Here is a 15188-nt window from a genome sequence, read left to right on the forward strand (position 1 = left end):
TCAGTTGAGTCCTGAAGCAGCTGCATGTTGAATGGTGATCTGAATGACTGCTTGTTTTGAACAGGTCTGATAAGAAGATGCTACTGAGTGCACTTGAATTCTTATCTGCCGATAGCAGCAGATTTGTTTAGGCTGTTCTTGGGTGAAATGTGAGCACAGCTGTTAATGTGGTTACAACATCTGCTTTGGAAGAATCGTCAGATAAGAGATGCTGAAAGCTCTGCGTAGTCATCCTTGTGCTCTTATAAACTTCCTTTCACAGCCAGTAAGGGGAGTAATCTTTGAAGCAGTGGCAGTAGTGGTGAGGTGGAAACCTCTTTGCCACAGCAGTTTTGCTAAAGAGGCAGTTGGTGGATGAAGATACTGACTGTCTCTTGTGGGCCAGGTGTGGAAGGAGGGCCCAGCACTTGAAGCGGTCATGGGGACGGCAGGCTAGGCACAGTCAGTACCACCTTAGAGTGAAGGTAGCTCGATTGCTACAGTGGGACCCTGCACCATTTTCCAGAGACAAAGCTTTTCCTGGGCGTAAGTAGGCTCACTGAGAAGCCTGAGTCAGGGCAAAACTGTATGAACTCTGAATTGTAAAGAACATCATAGACCCGTTGCAGCATAGAGTAGGGGAGGAAGATGCCACTTCCTGCTCTCCAGTCAGAGAATGCATTTCCTCCACAAGATGGCCCTCCATTGGGCTCCAGACCAGCTGCTGGGAAGCGGCATCCGTTTTGTGCTCTGCAGATTGTGGAAGAGGTTGGGAGGAGTTAGGCTGTTGCATTATGTGCCTGATGCTAAGTGAATCCAGGGTTGGGATTTGTACAAAACTTTGTTCTAGCCCTGTGCTGACCTCAGAGATGAGGGCACTGACTGCAGTGACAGGAAGCTGCCAGCTGCCTCACTATTAGCTGTGTTCTCCCCGGGGCACAGGACACACCAAGGAGGGAAAATGCATTACCACCCGTTCATTAAAAGTAACATGCCAAGGTGGCGTGTCGTCTTCGGCCTTCGGCGAGAGCGCGGGGGCTGGAGGAGGAAAACCCCCTTCCCAGGGCGAGCAGGGCAGAAGGTGCCGCAGGCGGCCCGGCCTTCGGCTGCAGCGAGGCGTGCTGCCCTGGCCGCCTGGCGCTGGGAACCGGCGGGGTCTAGCGGTACAGCCCGTCCCTGAGCGCCGGCCTCGGCCAGCGGCCCGCGGAGAGGCAGGGTCGGGCCAGCCGTGGAGGCTGCGCCGGGCAGGGCAGGGCAGGGGGGCAGGAAAACGTCCCTCAGCGGGGCTGGCTGGAGCCGGGCCGCGCGCTGCGGACGGGGACGGACGGACGGACAGAGCCGCAGCTATCTAAAAGCCTGAGGAAGAGGGGGAGCTCGTGCGGCGCGGCCCGGCCCGGCCTGCGGGGAGGCGGGCTGGCCCGGGCCCTCTGCCGGCGGGGCGGGGGGGGGGGGCCGGCGTGCAGCGCTGCGGGAGGCCCTAGGACCAGTGGGCTGCGCTCCGGCGCGGATCCCTTTACACGGCTGCCGGCCGGGCCGGGCCGTGCCAGCGGGACCGCGGCGGGGCTGGCGTGGCCGCGGGCGGGGCTGTGACGCTACGTGCCGCTGGGCGGCTCCGGCTCCGGGCCCTGCCCGCCTCGTGCGCGGCCGGACGGGAGCCGGGCGGCCCCGGGGCTACCCTGCAGCGTGGCGTAGGCCGGCGGCGTTTCTCTGGCCGGGCCGGGCCGAGGTTCGGGCGGGCGCGGGTGCGGCGGAGCCGTGGGCGCGCCGGCTTCCCCTCCCCCATCCTGCGCGATGCGTGCGCACGTTGCTGCACTCGCGCGCATGCGCTGTGAGGGCCCGACAAACGCCTCGGAGCCCAATTCGCAAGCGGCCCCGCCCCCTCTGTCTGCCACGTGTCCCCCCTCCCACGGCGGGAGTTATACCCTGGGCGGGTGGCGCTCCCACGTGGTGCGAGCGGGGTCGAACCAATCACAGGCCGGCTACTCCCCTCCCCCTCCCGCACGTAGGGCGGCTAACTCTGCACACGCACGAACTGGTCTCTAAGTGACGGGAGTCGGGCCAACCAGAGAGCAACTTTTCACGACGGCCTAATACTCTCGTCCGCCAATAGGAGCCTCCCTCGAAGCTCTATTGGGGCTCCTCTGCTAGTCGCAGGGAGCCGCTCGCGCCAGCCTCTGCTTGTTCGGTATTCGTTACCTCCTCATCAGAGTGGCAGCATAGGGCACCAATGGGAAGCCGCCTATTTGGGGAGAGTGAACTGTAGCCAATGAGATGTGAGCGTGGGGTTGGCCTGCTCAACCAGGGGCCAATCGGAAGTGTAAGTGGGTGAGGCTCTAATTGGTGCTGCGACTGGGGCATAGTTGAAATGGGCCGGGCTCGGCGACCGAGCGGCCAATGGGGAGTGGCAGTGGGCGTGTCAGCATCGCCCCTGGCGCCAGCGCCGGGGAGCCCCGTGCGTTCAGTGCTGTTTCCGCCCGGCCCGTGGAAGAGCTGCAGCCAGTGGCACTGAGGGGGAGGGGCCGAGCCCGCCGCCGCAGAGGGTCTCGGTCCCGTCTGCTGCCCAGGAAACGCCGTGGCGCCGAGCCGGGCCTAGTGGCGCGCGGGGGCCCGGGCAACGGGCCGGCCAGGTAGGGGCATGCTGTGCGGGCGGGGACCCTGGGCGCCCTGCGGGCGACGGCTCCTCGGCCTTCCCTGCGCCCCAGCAGCAGCAGCCGCTCGTAGCCTGGTGCCGGCCCCGCCGCAGCCGCTCCCCGCCTGCCCCTCTCCTCGGCCCAGCTGCCGCTGCCGCCCGCTGCCGTGCGTCCGCCCGCCCCCCCCGCCCGCGGGGGCTGCGCGAGGGGAGCTCCTCGGAGCCAGGCGGCGGGGCCCCGCGGTGGGAGCGGGCCTGCGCCGGGCTGGCGTGGGAGTGGGGCGGGCCGAGCCGAGCCGAGGGGCACCCCCAGCCGGGTCCCAGCGCGGGGTGAAGGGGGGTGTGCGCGGCCTCGGGGCAATGGGGCCTGCAGGAGGGGATCCCCTGGCCGAGCCTGGGGGGAGGGGAACGAGTGCGTCGGGGAGGTTGGCTGAGCCCTGGTGGGGGAGGGGGGACGAGTGCGGGGGTGGGGGCACCCTGGCCATCATCCCCTGGTGGGGGAGGGGGGACGAGTGCGGCGGGGGGCACCCTGGCTATCATCCCCTGGTGGGGGAGGGGGACGAGTGCGGGGGGGGGGCACCCTGGCCATCATCCCCTGGTGGGGGAGGGGGACGAGTGCGGCGGGGGGCACCCTGGCCATCATCCCCTGGTGGGGGAGGGGGGACGAGTGCGGGGGGGGGGGCACCCTGGCTATCATCCCCGGGTGGGGGCGGGGGGCCGAGTGCGGGGGGGGGGCGACCCGGGCCATCAACCCCTGGTGGCGGAGGGGGGACGAGTGCGGGGGGGGGGCACCCTGGCCATCATCCCCTGGTGGGGGAGGGGGGACGAGTGCGGGGGGAGGGCACCCCGGCCATCCCCTGGTGGGGGAGGGGGTCTGGATGTGCGGAGGTGTGCTCACACGGAGGGGAGCCCCAGCCGGGGTGTGCGGGACTCTATTCAAGCTCGGGGCTGGGGAGGAGGGGACTCCGAGCTAATTGCTGGAGGGAATCATGGCGTTTCTTCTCCGTGTGTGCGGCTGCCTATTTTGGGAGGACAAAGTTGTCGCTATCCTGGTAGAGGGTGATTTAGATTCTGATTCATTTAGCATGTTTTGGTTCCCAGACAAGTCTGTGTGTGGGTGGTGGTCGTGCAGGGGAGGGCTTTGTCAGTTTCTTTTCAGCTGCTGCTAGAGAAGGAGAGGGGAGGAAAGTCACTATTTTGGGAAAGCCCCTTTCTGGGCTAATCACTTCCACCCTAAGATTATTGCTTCCCAGGAATAGGATCACCCTCTGTCTTGAAGCAGTCTGCTCTGGCTGCTGTTTCCTTTCCCCATCCTTGCTGTCTGCTCTGAGCTGTGGAACCCTTCAGGGTATGGGGGAGGAGGTGTTTGACCTGCATTTTTTGCTTTCTCATGGTGCCTGTACAGTGTGTTCACTAATAATACTCTCCCTCTTTTCTTGCCTTGTGCTGGAGGCTGCTGCACGGATTTTCCTGCATTTGGTTGTCTGTCGTGTGATCCCTGCTGGGTGGATTCCCAGCTTCCCTACCTGGCTCTTTAGGCTCAGGACCTAACTAAAACAGAGTTCATGTTTTTAACAGCATACAGCTGTGACAAGGTCACCTGTGTCTCCAACAGCTCGTCCTTGGATGCCAATGGCCTACTGTTCAAACAGAGCTCCTTTGTTGTATGTCATATGTCTTGTAAAATGTTGGGCTTGGCTGTCTAAGCTGGAAAGTGGCTGTGGGAAGAACTCCACGTTCCGGTTCCCCGAGAGACGGAAGGAACTGAGATGTGGTTCCTTGTGCTACTATGCAGGGAAAATTGATGTAACAAAGGGGATTCACAACAGGCAGCAGATAGTCTCTTGTGCAAAAAGGTGCTGGGGTTTTATTGTACATTGATTAAAATATACCATTGGGATTCTTCCAGCTCTCTGCAGAGGCCCGTGCTGCTTTAAGGATATAATAGCTCTTCGCAGGCCGTGCAGTGGTCTCCTGCAGTCTCTCTCTGGCCCATTATGTAATTGGAGTGTTTAAGGTTCACTCAGGCAGAGGTTGTGGCAGGAGAGTGAATTAATATCATCTTGTGGGGGATGGGTTGCAAAAACATGACTTTGGTAGCCTTTTTTTAAAATTTCAAATGGTCTTTCTGGAAGTGCTGCTGTTAAAAGCAGAGATCTAAGTCTAGACAAAGAGTTCCCTATTTCCTTAATAGGGAGTAGGAGTTTCTCTTTTCACCTATGAAGGAGATGCTAGGAATTTTTCTGTAACTGACCCAGGAAGTCATTTTGTTTCCAGCCTTCTGGCTTGTAGCACAAAGGTGAAGGAAGGAAGGAGGGTGTTGCTTTGCTTTGGATTCTGTGGGTAAGTGTTCAAGGCAGTGACAGCAGCTGCAGTTGGCTCTAGAGCTCTGGTTGCTACGTGAGAAGCTTCAGTAGTGTTGGCTGCTGTCTCCAGGGAAGGACAGCAGAGCAGCCTCCATTAGTACTGTGCTTAGGAGATGGCTGGTTCTTGCTCAGAGAAAGGGCGTTGCTTTTACATTTCCACAGCTCTGAACAAGAAGTGTGTAAATCTTGCTCCAGCTGGATAAAACTACAGGCTGGATTTCATTGTTCTATGGTTCTTAGAATTGCCCAAGGATGTGGGCTGGGAACCCTGAGCTGCCTTTTTCAGTTGTTTTAGTCTGTGCAAAACTAGTTTCCACTGTTGTTGTAGCCGTGTTGGTACCAGGATGTGAGAGACATAAGGTGGGTGAAGTAATACCTTTTATTTCACCAACAGGAGTTGGTTCACTAAAAGACAAGTTTTTGTGTTCTGCAGAACAGAAGGAGCTTGAAAGGTGTCCAGTAAAAGGTATTACCTCACCCATCTTGTCTGTCTGTCTGTCTGTGTGCACAGTTAGGACAGTGAGAATTGACGTGATTTTCCTATCGAAAGATGGAGCGTTGTAGCCTGGGGTCTGGGACTGCAATTTACATCGGACTCCAGTCTCCTTTCCAGTTAGTCATACAGCCAGATGCTTTCCTTATTGTTCGTATGTCTCCTTCCTCCCCTTCCATCGGCTGGGCCCCATTTGCCTTATTGACTGGAATTTCTGCTGTGTGCAGTGGGTGTGTGCTGCAGACACCAGCCTGCTAGTGCTGAGAAGGGATTTTCCGTTCACAGAGCAGAGAACCGTCAAAATAGTGGCCCAGCTCAACTTTGGAACTGGCAACAAAACAGTCTCTAAAGAAGTTCCCCCTTTTGCAGCACCCCGAGCAAAATGTACAGCATATAGCCTCTTCTGCAGTTGGATCCCTATCGAAAGATGTAGGAAATAATTTCCCTCTGCTGAACTATTAGCCCATATTCCTTGCTGTAGATACAGTGAAATATATGGCAGATGCCATCTCTGCAAACATGTCACTCTGCCTCCAATATTTAATGTAGCAACAATTTTTAGGATCTGTGGCAAAGGGCCATTTTTGCCATGACTGTGTATTGTGTGAAGAGCAGCTGGCAGGCACCACACTGCAGTGGACTATAATTGGTTTTAATAGAGATTTCCTTTTTAGGAGAGAAATCTGACTTTTTACAACTATTTAAATTAACCAGTCTGCTTTTTTAGATGCATCTTGTGTTGGACATTGTCTGTACCGTATTGAATTAGTAAGATAAAAACACATACCTCCAATTAAAAATGTTTTCAAGTTTTCAGATATACTAATTTTTAAATTTGTGTACATAATCAATGTAACAGTGATAAAGCAATATGTAAAAGAAGAGTACCCCTGTGTTTGAAAACAGTATGGTCTTCGCAAACACCCATCGGGTTTGTGGTAACAAAACCTAACTACTAGGCTTCTTTCATAAAATATCATGTTCGTTTGTAGTTTTCTGATTAATTGTACAATTTATCTGAAAAATGTTTGTAATAAATTTGCTTGACTATCAAAATCATTTTCATGTTCCAAAACACACATGCAATTGGTGGCATAACAGCTTTTATTTGAGATGTAGATCCCCACAGTATTTTAGAAAGTAAACTTAGAGTAATCTATGCATCCCGCACTGAAATGCAGCACCCTGTGGGTGGAACATGGCAGCTATTTAGTAGTGCACTACAACAGGACAGTGGTAATTACCCACTTTAGAATTTGACCAGGGCTAAGATCCTCGCTTGTGTAAAAAGTACTAAGGGTTCTTCAGTAGTTGTAAGGCAGCCTTTATTTTGCAGCGTCTCCAGCACCATAATGGGGCATTAGTTCACTGCTGGCTCAGTGGGAAGACGTAACTGACAACACTTTCTACAACACCCTGGGATTTTGTTGGAGTTGTCCTGTCCAAATCCTGATCTGAATGCAGCACTGTTTAGCTAGTGATATTTGACATTACAGGCCATGTGACATGACCACATTTTACATATATTTTAATTCCATTTTACAGGTAGCTGCCAGTTGCAGCCAACTCTCATTTTGAGAAGCACTGTTTTCATTCAAGCTAAGTTAGAAAAATAGCTCATTGATGCAATATTAGAGAGATACTGCTGGATCAAATTTCACCTCAAGTTTATGCTCTAAGTTTTTTAAAAGATTTTTTTTTTTTAAGGTCAGTAGAAATGTTTCATAAAATATACAAATGTTTCCAGTGGAAACAGTTTTTCTTTTTTTAATACAAACATTCCGCTGAACTTTCTGTAGCTGAAATACTGGGATTTAGTGCATGATAACTTGAAATTGAAATTGACAGACTTGTCTGTCCCTTGTGTGTCACAGCTGAGAGAAATGCAGAAAGTTCAGGAAATTCAAAAGTCAAGGATCACACCAAGTTTTACTCTGCTCCTGTGCACGCACATTGGATTCACTGAGCTGTTAAATGCATAACTTACTATATGTGAAATGTGCTAATGAAATATTAAGGTTATACATTTTTTAGTACACAAATCAGGATATAGATATGTGAAGGGTTTTATAGTAACATTAATGTAACCATCAATATTGTGAGCAAGTATTGAATGTATATGGGCAAATGAAGTTTAATATGAAAACCCTAACAGTTCTGTCTCTTCACTTATTCACCCTTAAATAAATATATTACATTAACAGCTTTTGTATTTAATTTTGTTGATATTTTTCATTTGGTTATTTGGCTGATACAGACTTTAAATAAAGTTCATGCTCCATTTAAACAAATGGGATGTGGCAGCAGTTAGTTTGTAGCACCTTTGCGGCTTGTCATTTCATTTGTAGACACTTTTGTACAAGTCTGGGGTAATATGACCATGACACTGATGTTTACATCAAGAAGTCTATCTTGACAATGGAGAAAGGAAACTTTTATTACATGAGATATTAGAATTTGCTCTAATTGGATAATTAGAACGCAGCAAAAATTAGACACCTAGAAATTGTGGAATCTACGATTTTTCATGTCTTCAGTTTTCTCCTGTCCCTGCTGAAGTTGCTGTTGTGCAGGAATTTGCTCTTTCAGTGGCACTTTTCCAGTATTCATGCAGCGAATCTTCCTAGCAGCAATTCCTGTCCCTACTGAGCAGGGAGAATATGCAGTTCCTCTGGCCTCCTTACTGAGCTACAGAGGGGTGGGGCTTATTAAGCGGCTGTAATCTTAGCTAATGCCCACTGAGCATACTGAAGAAACCATTTTTCAGTTGCTCCCAGTTTTTTATTTTTTCTGTAATTAGCAAAGATTCAGTCTTCCTCTTGGAGGATGAGCTACGTGACAAGTCTGGAGGTTTTTTGTTCAGCCGATTTTCAGTTACTGGAGTAGTGTTATAATTTTTCTTTACTTTAGAAAGTGACTAAAGGGATTTTTTTAAAACTTCATCTAAGGGCTGAGAGCAAGATTGAAAAATTATGACCCCAGTGGAGAAACCTGCAGAAAATGAAAACAAGTTGTATTGGAAGTCTGTACATAACCATAGCACGAGCATTTGCAACGGTGAACCTTATAGAATAGTATGCGCAATGTGTTCTTGTTAACGTTGTGGAAATCATAAATGCATACAAATTTATTTAAGCTTAGAATTTCTACTTAGGTTTAATGGTTCCTCATCATTATACTCAGAGTGGGAAGGACAGTCCAGTGTTAGGGCACTGGGAGACCTGGATTCAGTTCCCTGCTCTGTGATCATCTTCCTGTGTGACCTCAGACAAGACACTTAGCTTCTCTGTGCTGCCGTTCCCATCTGTGAAATGGAGATGATGATGATGCTTCCCTATCTCACAGGATGTTGTGAGAATAAGTACGTTAAAGACTGAAGTGCTTTGAGATCTATAGGTGAAACCAATATACAACAAATAGGCATTATTATTATTTGGAAGGGTTATATTTGATCAACTCTCTCTCTCACATACGGAAGCAGTTTAAAAAGGAAAACTTTGTTTATTCACCTAACTCGGAATTGGTTGAATGGATTTTTTGTTCTCATTTAAAAACAGAATATTTTGGGTTAAGGCAATGTGTGAGAAATTTTATCCCTTAAAGAATTTTAAGAAAACTGAATTGAAAAGGAGTTTAGAATTAGTGTGTTTATAGTCAGAAAAGTGACTGAAAATGGCAGCACTTTACATGTTGGGAGGAGATGATGTGTTTCTCATGGCTGCTAACTTACTGACTCAAACAAGCTTATGGGCCTCCAGAGCTCATACCACTCAGAGTTCTCAGGTTCTCTTTTGTACTGGGCATCAACAGAGTCACAGAATCTTTTACCTGTGATGTTAGTGGCAGAGGAAACTGTTTGGAGTGTTGGTGCTAAGAGAATCCTCTTTTGACTTTTAAAATTAACCAATTTGATATGCAAGTCTCTGATAAAGAATGAATATGAAATAACATATATAACCATGCTTTTTAGCTAAAGCATTTCTATTGATAGCACAGGACAAGATCAAGTTTAAGGAGGAACTTGGAGTTTTTTCTTGACAAAACCAAACAATGCAGTGTTTGTGGGTTTTTTTTGCATAGACCTCCACTGTTGCAAAAATAATCGGACATTTGAATTCCCTATTTATGGAGAACCGTATTTTATGAAAATGTCTTACTCTTTTGTTGAATGAGCAAAAGATATTTTATTAAATTTTGAATGCATCTGGAACTAAACTTACAGTTCATGTGTTAAACAATAAGCGCGTCTCAACCTTAACTATGGCAGTGTTACTTCCCCATTGTAACATTGTTTTAAATGCTTTTAGTAATTTAAATTAATGAGAGAGTATGAGAGTTCTCCAACGGCCAAAGTGTGCCTCTAAATCACCCTGGCTCTTAACCAAAGACACTGCTATAGTGAATAAGTTTCTGCCTTATGTTTTCACAGTATTGAGTTCAGATCCTATAAAGTTGTACTTCATAATAAATATTTTCAATAAAGTGATTGTAGATTAATTTTTACTACTAAGTATGGTCCAGGACATTCTGCTATATTTAAAAAATAAAAAGTCTTCCTTCCCCATATCCTTAGGAAAAGGTGACATGTTTAAGTGATCAAGTGAAGTAGGATGTGGTTGGGATTCTCTTGGCTTCTCATGTGCAATTCAAAGCATCTGTGTAGATTCATTAATCCTAAGGATGCAGGGGATGTGGTAGGGGTGCTTCACTGGGACTCACGTGGTGTGGTTACTTCCTTCCTCTGCCACAGTCTGTCTTGTAACCGTGGGCTAACACTTAGTCTGCATCTGAATTCCTTAGGTATAAAACAGAGGTAATGCTTCCTTTCTTCCTCCTTGTTTGTGTAGACTGTAAGCTCTTCAGGGCAGTGACCTATACTTTGTGTATTTACAGTGCCTACCACAGAGGAGCCCCAGTGTCAGGTGGGGCCTCAAGGTGGTGGTGTAATAAGTCTTGTTTATTCGAGTTTTAAAATGGAAAATCCTTTTTCTTTTAAATGTTTTTAGAAAATGTAAATATGATAAAATGTCACTCATTTGCACACCATATAAGGCAGTCTCATATATCTGAAAAGATTTAATAGTCGGAAACTTGAGTGATGTCTCATTACTTCAGTAAAATATATTACAGGATATACTTTGGTGCTCTATACTGTATTGTAAACAAAACTAAATACTTGTCAAATAAATGAACAAAATACACTTGTGATGCAGTATCCGTTTTTACTCAGAAATTAGCTAATTCCTTATTTCACAGTGACTTGCAGTCAAAATGTCTGTTTTGCTTGTAAAACACCAAAGCACTAGAAAATTGTGACTGACCAAGGCTCTACTGTCATAAAGTCACATTTATTCATAGAAATGAACTAGTAAGAAGTCAGGATTATAACTCTAGCTGTCTATGGTGGAAAGGATTTCTCTGTAAAAATAAGAGTATGGCTGGAGCAGGAGCCATGCCAAAACTTAATCCAACCCAAGGGGCTGCATTGAAAATTTGTTAGGGGCCCACCTCTAACTTTTTTGTATACAGTAGTGTATTGAAGCTGCTTGTGTTTAATGTCGAAGCGTGGCCTATCCAGACTACAGATCCTGGCATGCTGTGTTCTAGTCAGGCATCTTGTTCTTATTGGGTGCTGGGACTTGTCTCTTCTATAGATGAATACAGCCATTTTGACCATATCGATTAACTTGGGCATTACCCTGGGCTGGAATTAGGTTATTTATAACTTTAAACGTGACTTTCTAGATCAACAGGTGCACTTGCTTTATAATGGGTCGTGTGGAGCATAGGTGTGTCACCTATTGTCACAGGCAAAGGCCCCTGATGAGTTTTGGTAGTGAACTATTCACTGCTGCAGTCCTATGAAACGCTTTCAAGGGTGGCTCCAATTAAACCATGTTACATTAATGTAGGTAGGTTGTCATAAAAATCTGCATTGCCATTTGCAGTCTGATCTGCCCTGTGTAGAAGGGTGGCACAGCTGTTTCGAGTTCTGAGAATTCTCCTTTTTTAATCTGTAGGGAAATGAATTCAGCCCTGAGTTCACTAGTGTGCATGGAATTTCCATGGACTAAAACGGGGGTTCTCAAACTGGCGGTCAGGACTCCTCAAGGGGTCACGAGGTTAGTATGAGGGGGTTGTGCGCTGTCAGCCCCTGAGCATGGCTGACAGCCATAGCCCTTCAGAGCCGGGTGGCCAAAGAACAGCGGCTGCTGGGCAGGTGCTCTGAAAGCAATGCCATCCCCAGCAGCTGTGCAGAAGTAAGGGTGGCATGACATGGGGGAGGGAGGGGGACCTGTCACTTTTTTGGGAGGGTCATCACAGCCTGAAATATTTTCAGAGGGTCCCAGCAAAAAAAGTTTGAGAACCCCTGGACTAAAAGCTGCTGTTCTGGATATTCTCCAGTATTTGTGCTGGGGAAAATTCAGTATCTCCATAGCTGTCTGAAAGTGGGTAAAGAAACAGTACAAATCAGGAAATGATGGCTCTAGAGATTTGGCCTTTCATTAGAATGTAGTCTGCAGTCTTTTGTAGCAGCTGAAGTCTCTAACTGTGACATGGTCATCTTTCTTCCCCGGGTGCAGAATGTTTCTAATCTACACAGTAAATCACCTCTCTCCCAGAGAAAGCAGTGTCAGCTTACCTGAGGCTATAGCTGAGTCCATCTCCTCAGGAGTGAGTTCATACTGTGGTTGGTTCCATCATGATGCCAGACTGATTAGTCATGTGATGCCACTGCCTTTGTACCCTGGTCCTCATGCCCCCCCCGGTTGAGAGGCTTCCAGGTATTGTCAAAGGCTGTGCAGTCTGTGATCCAAAGCAGGAGTGAGAGCTAATGTGGAGGGGAGTACAAAAGTTTGTCTACACATAACTTACTGTACCAGTATAGTTACAAGTGGTACAATCCCCTGTTTTGGACTCAGTTATATTGATATCAAGGTGCTTCCTACCACTGTACCTATTCCTGTATGGGAAGGGCAATAACTATTCCAGTATGTCATCTTTATGCCAGTATAACTCTGTTCACATTAGGGCTTTTGCCCATGTAATTGCTAGGGAAAAAATAACTTTCAGCTGGGAATGTGATCAGTAAAACTTCTAAGCATAGACAAGCCCAAGAAGTAAAAAAATAAATAAATACTTGCTTCAGTCACAAGTTCACTATGCTAGACGTAGGATAACTAGGTAAAGTTCTTTGGGCTGTGTTATGCAGGAGGAGATCATGATGGTCGCTTCTGGCCCTCAGCCATATAACATTTGTGCAGGCAAGGGCATTGGGGGTGAGTGTGCTCTTAGGGCCCCAGGAAAAGGGATGGGAGGTAAAAACTAGTAGAGACAAGGCTGTCCTGGGTGGGGAAGGCAGGAATTAGAGGGCTGGAAAACAAGGCACACTTTGAACCCTGAAGGCAGTGTGGGTGGGAGTGATAGTAGATGAAGCTGTGTGTGAAGTGAGACCCCAGGTATAAAGTTTCTCTGTTAAGATTCCGTGAATAGCTAATTCCCATATTCCAAACGAAGTTAAGATTAACTGAGTATGGCTATGTCTACACTAGAAACGTATAGTGACCTATATTAGGTTGACTTACAACCACTGCATTAATGCAGTGGTTCACGTCTGCACTACTCTGCTTGGGTCGGCGGTGCACGTCCTCACCAGAAGCGCTTCCCCGACCAAAGAGGGGCCCTGTGGGGCTCTGAGAGCCCCATTCCGGCGGGCTTCCCCCACCATCCTCGTTCCCTCATTCACCCCTCCCCAATTTCTGCCAGGAGCTGAGGGAAGCCACCTGGGTCATCTTGCCCCAGGAGAGCAGGATCCAGTTGCTCCAGCTTCTGGCCGCCCCTTCAACTCCCCAGCAGCTCTGTCAATTTCATGGGTCAGAGCTGAGAAATTGACAGGGCTGCCCTGCTTCCAGACCCAAGCTGCGGAAGCTTCTCTCCTCATCCCCTAGTAGGGGGCAGCTGGGTTGTAGCTACTAAGCTTTCTTGTCCATTTTACGGCATCTGTCTTATGTTGACCTAAGGGTGTAGTGTAGACCAGCCCTAAGAATCTGACTAATGAAGGGCCTCCCCATGCTCAGAACTTAAATGCAAACTCCTCTCTTCACTGTGGTTTTCCCTCAGTAGTTGGTTCTGTCTCTTCTATAAGCAAGCTATTCGTCCTCTAGGCTGAGCATGAAGAGAGAAAGAAAAGTTCTGTTTTTTAAATTCTTAAGTGATGTTCAGATCCACAGAACAAGAAAAATCAACAAATATGTTAGTTAAGAAAAAACAACCCAGGACATGAATGCAGAGTTAAGATTAAATCATACATCCCTTAAGTTCTGAAAACATGGAAACACAATTAAGGTGGCTCAGAGAACCTCAACTCAGAGTCAATGATGCATGGAGAACAAGCAGAAACTTTGGGACAAACTTAATCATCCATAATAAATGTTGATTTCATCAGGTCCACCATCTATGGTTGTTGAGATTTACAAAAAGACACTGTTCCTCCACATATCAGTTATTGGTCTAATGCTTGAGATTACAAGTTTGGTTGATAAAGGCAATAGCGTTGACATAATATATGTAGACTTCTGTAAGGCATTTGACTTGGTACCCTACAACATTTTGATTAAAACTAGAACAATATAAAATTAACATGGGACCCCAACTGGCTAATTGTTCTCTAACTTTAACTGTAAACGGGGAATCATCATTGAGTGGGTGTTTTTCTAGTGGGGTCCCACAGGGATCAGCTCTTGACCTTACTCTAACATTGTATCAATGACCTGGAAGAAAACCATGAAATCACCACTGAAAGTTTGGAGATGACACACAAATTGGGGGAGTGGTAAATAGTGATGAGGACAGCTCACTGATACGGAGTGATCTGGATTGGTTGATAAAACTGGGTGTAAGCATACAATATGTTTTAAAATGGCTAAATGTAAATGTGTACATTGAGGAATAAAGAATATAGGCTATACTTACAAGATGGTGGACTGACTCCTGGTAAGCAGTGACTGAAAAAGATTTGGGGGCTATGGTGGATAAGCTGAACACGAGCATCCCGTGTGCCCCTGTGGCTGAACGAACTAATGCCATCCTTGGATGCATAAACAGGTGGGATTCTCGAATTAGACTAGAGAGATTATTTTACCTCTGTTTGGCTCTGCTGTGGCTGCTGCTGGAGTACTGAGTCCATTTCCGATGCCTGCAGTTCAAGAGGATGTTGATAAACTGGAGAGGGTTCAGAGAAGAGCCGTAAGAGTGATTAAAGGATTAGAAAACATGCCTTATAATGATTGAGCTCTTTGAGTCTATCTGTTTAGCTTAACAAAGAGAAGGGTAAGAGGTGGCTTGATTAGTCTATAAGTATCTACATGGGGAACAGCTATTTAATAACGGGCTCTTCAGTCTAACAGAAAGCTATCACATGATCCAATGGCTGGAAATTGAAGCTAGGCAGCTTCAGACTGCAAATAAGGTTTTTAACTGTGAGAGCAATTAACCATTGGGACAATTTCCCAAGAGCCATGGTGGATTCTCCATCACTGATCATTTTTAGATGAAGATGGGATGTTTTTCAGAGATCTACTCTAGGAATTATTTTTGGGGAGTTCTATGGCATGTGCTATTCAGGAGGTCAGGCTAAATTATCACAATGGGCCCTTCTGGCCTTGGAATCTATGAAGCTATAAATATTTTTCAGTAATATAAATAATGTAAAATCTTTGGT

At 47.6% G+C, this 15188-nt stretch overlaps 1 protein-coding gene across 7 annotated transcripts in view; it reads left to right on the forward strand.

Annotated features, from left to right (window-relative positions):
* Positions 1 to 2054: 2054 nt before the first annotated feature.
* SETD5 (SET domain containing 5) overlaps positions 2055 to 15188 on the forward strand; it is a 98408-nt gene continuing 85274 nt past the window's right edge. For 3 of the 7 annotated variants that reach the window (XR_010918427.1, XR_010918428.1, XM_067540523.1), the window contains exon 1: positions 2055 to 2606. The gene's annotated coding sequence lies outside the window, so the exon portion shown is untranslated. The remainder of the gene's footprint in view (positions 2607 to 15188) is intronic. The other 4 variants (XM_067540478.1, XM_067540486.1, XM_067540496.1 and 1 more) reach the window with 3 other exon arrangements.

The sequence above is a fragment of the Emydura macquarii genome, unplaced genomic scaffold (assembly GCF_026122565.2).
Source record: "Emydura macquarii macquarii isolate MOO-44397 ecotype Brisbane River unplaced genomic scaffold, CSIRO-AGI_Emac_v2 contig_71, whole genome shotgun sequence".
NCBI classification, from domain to species: Eukaryota; Metazoa; Chordata; order Testudines; family Chelidae; genus Emydura; species Emydura macquarii.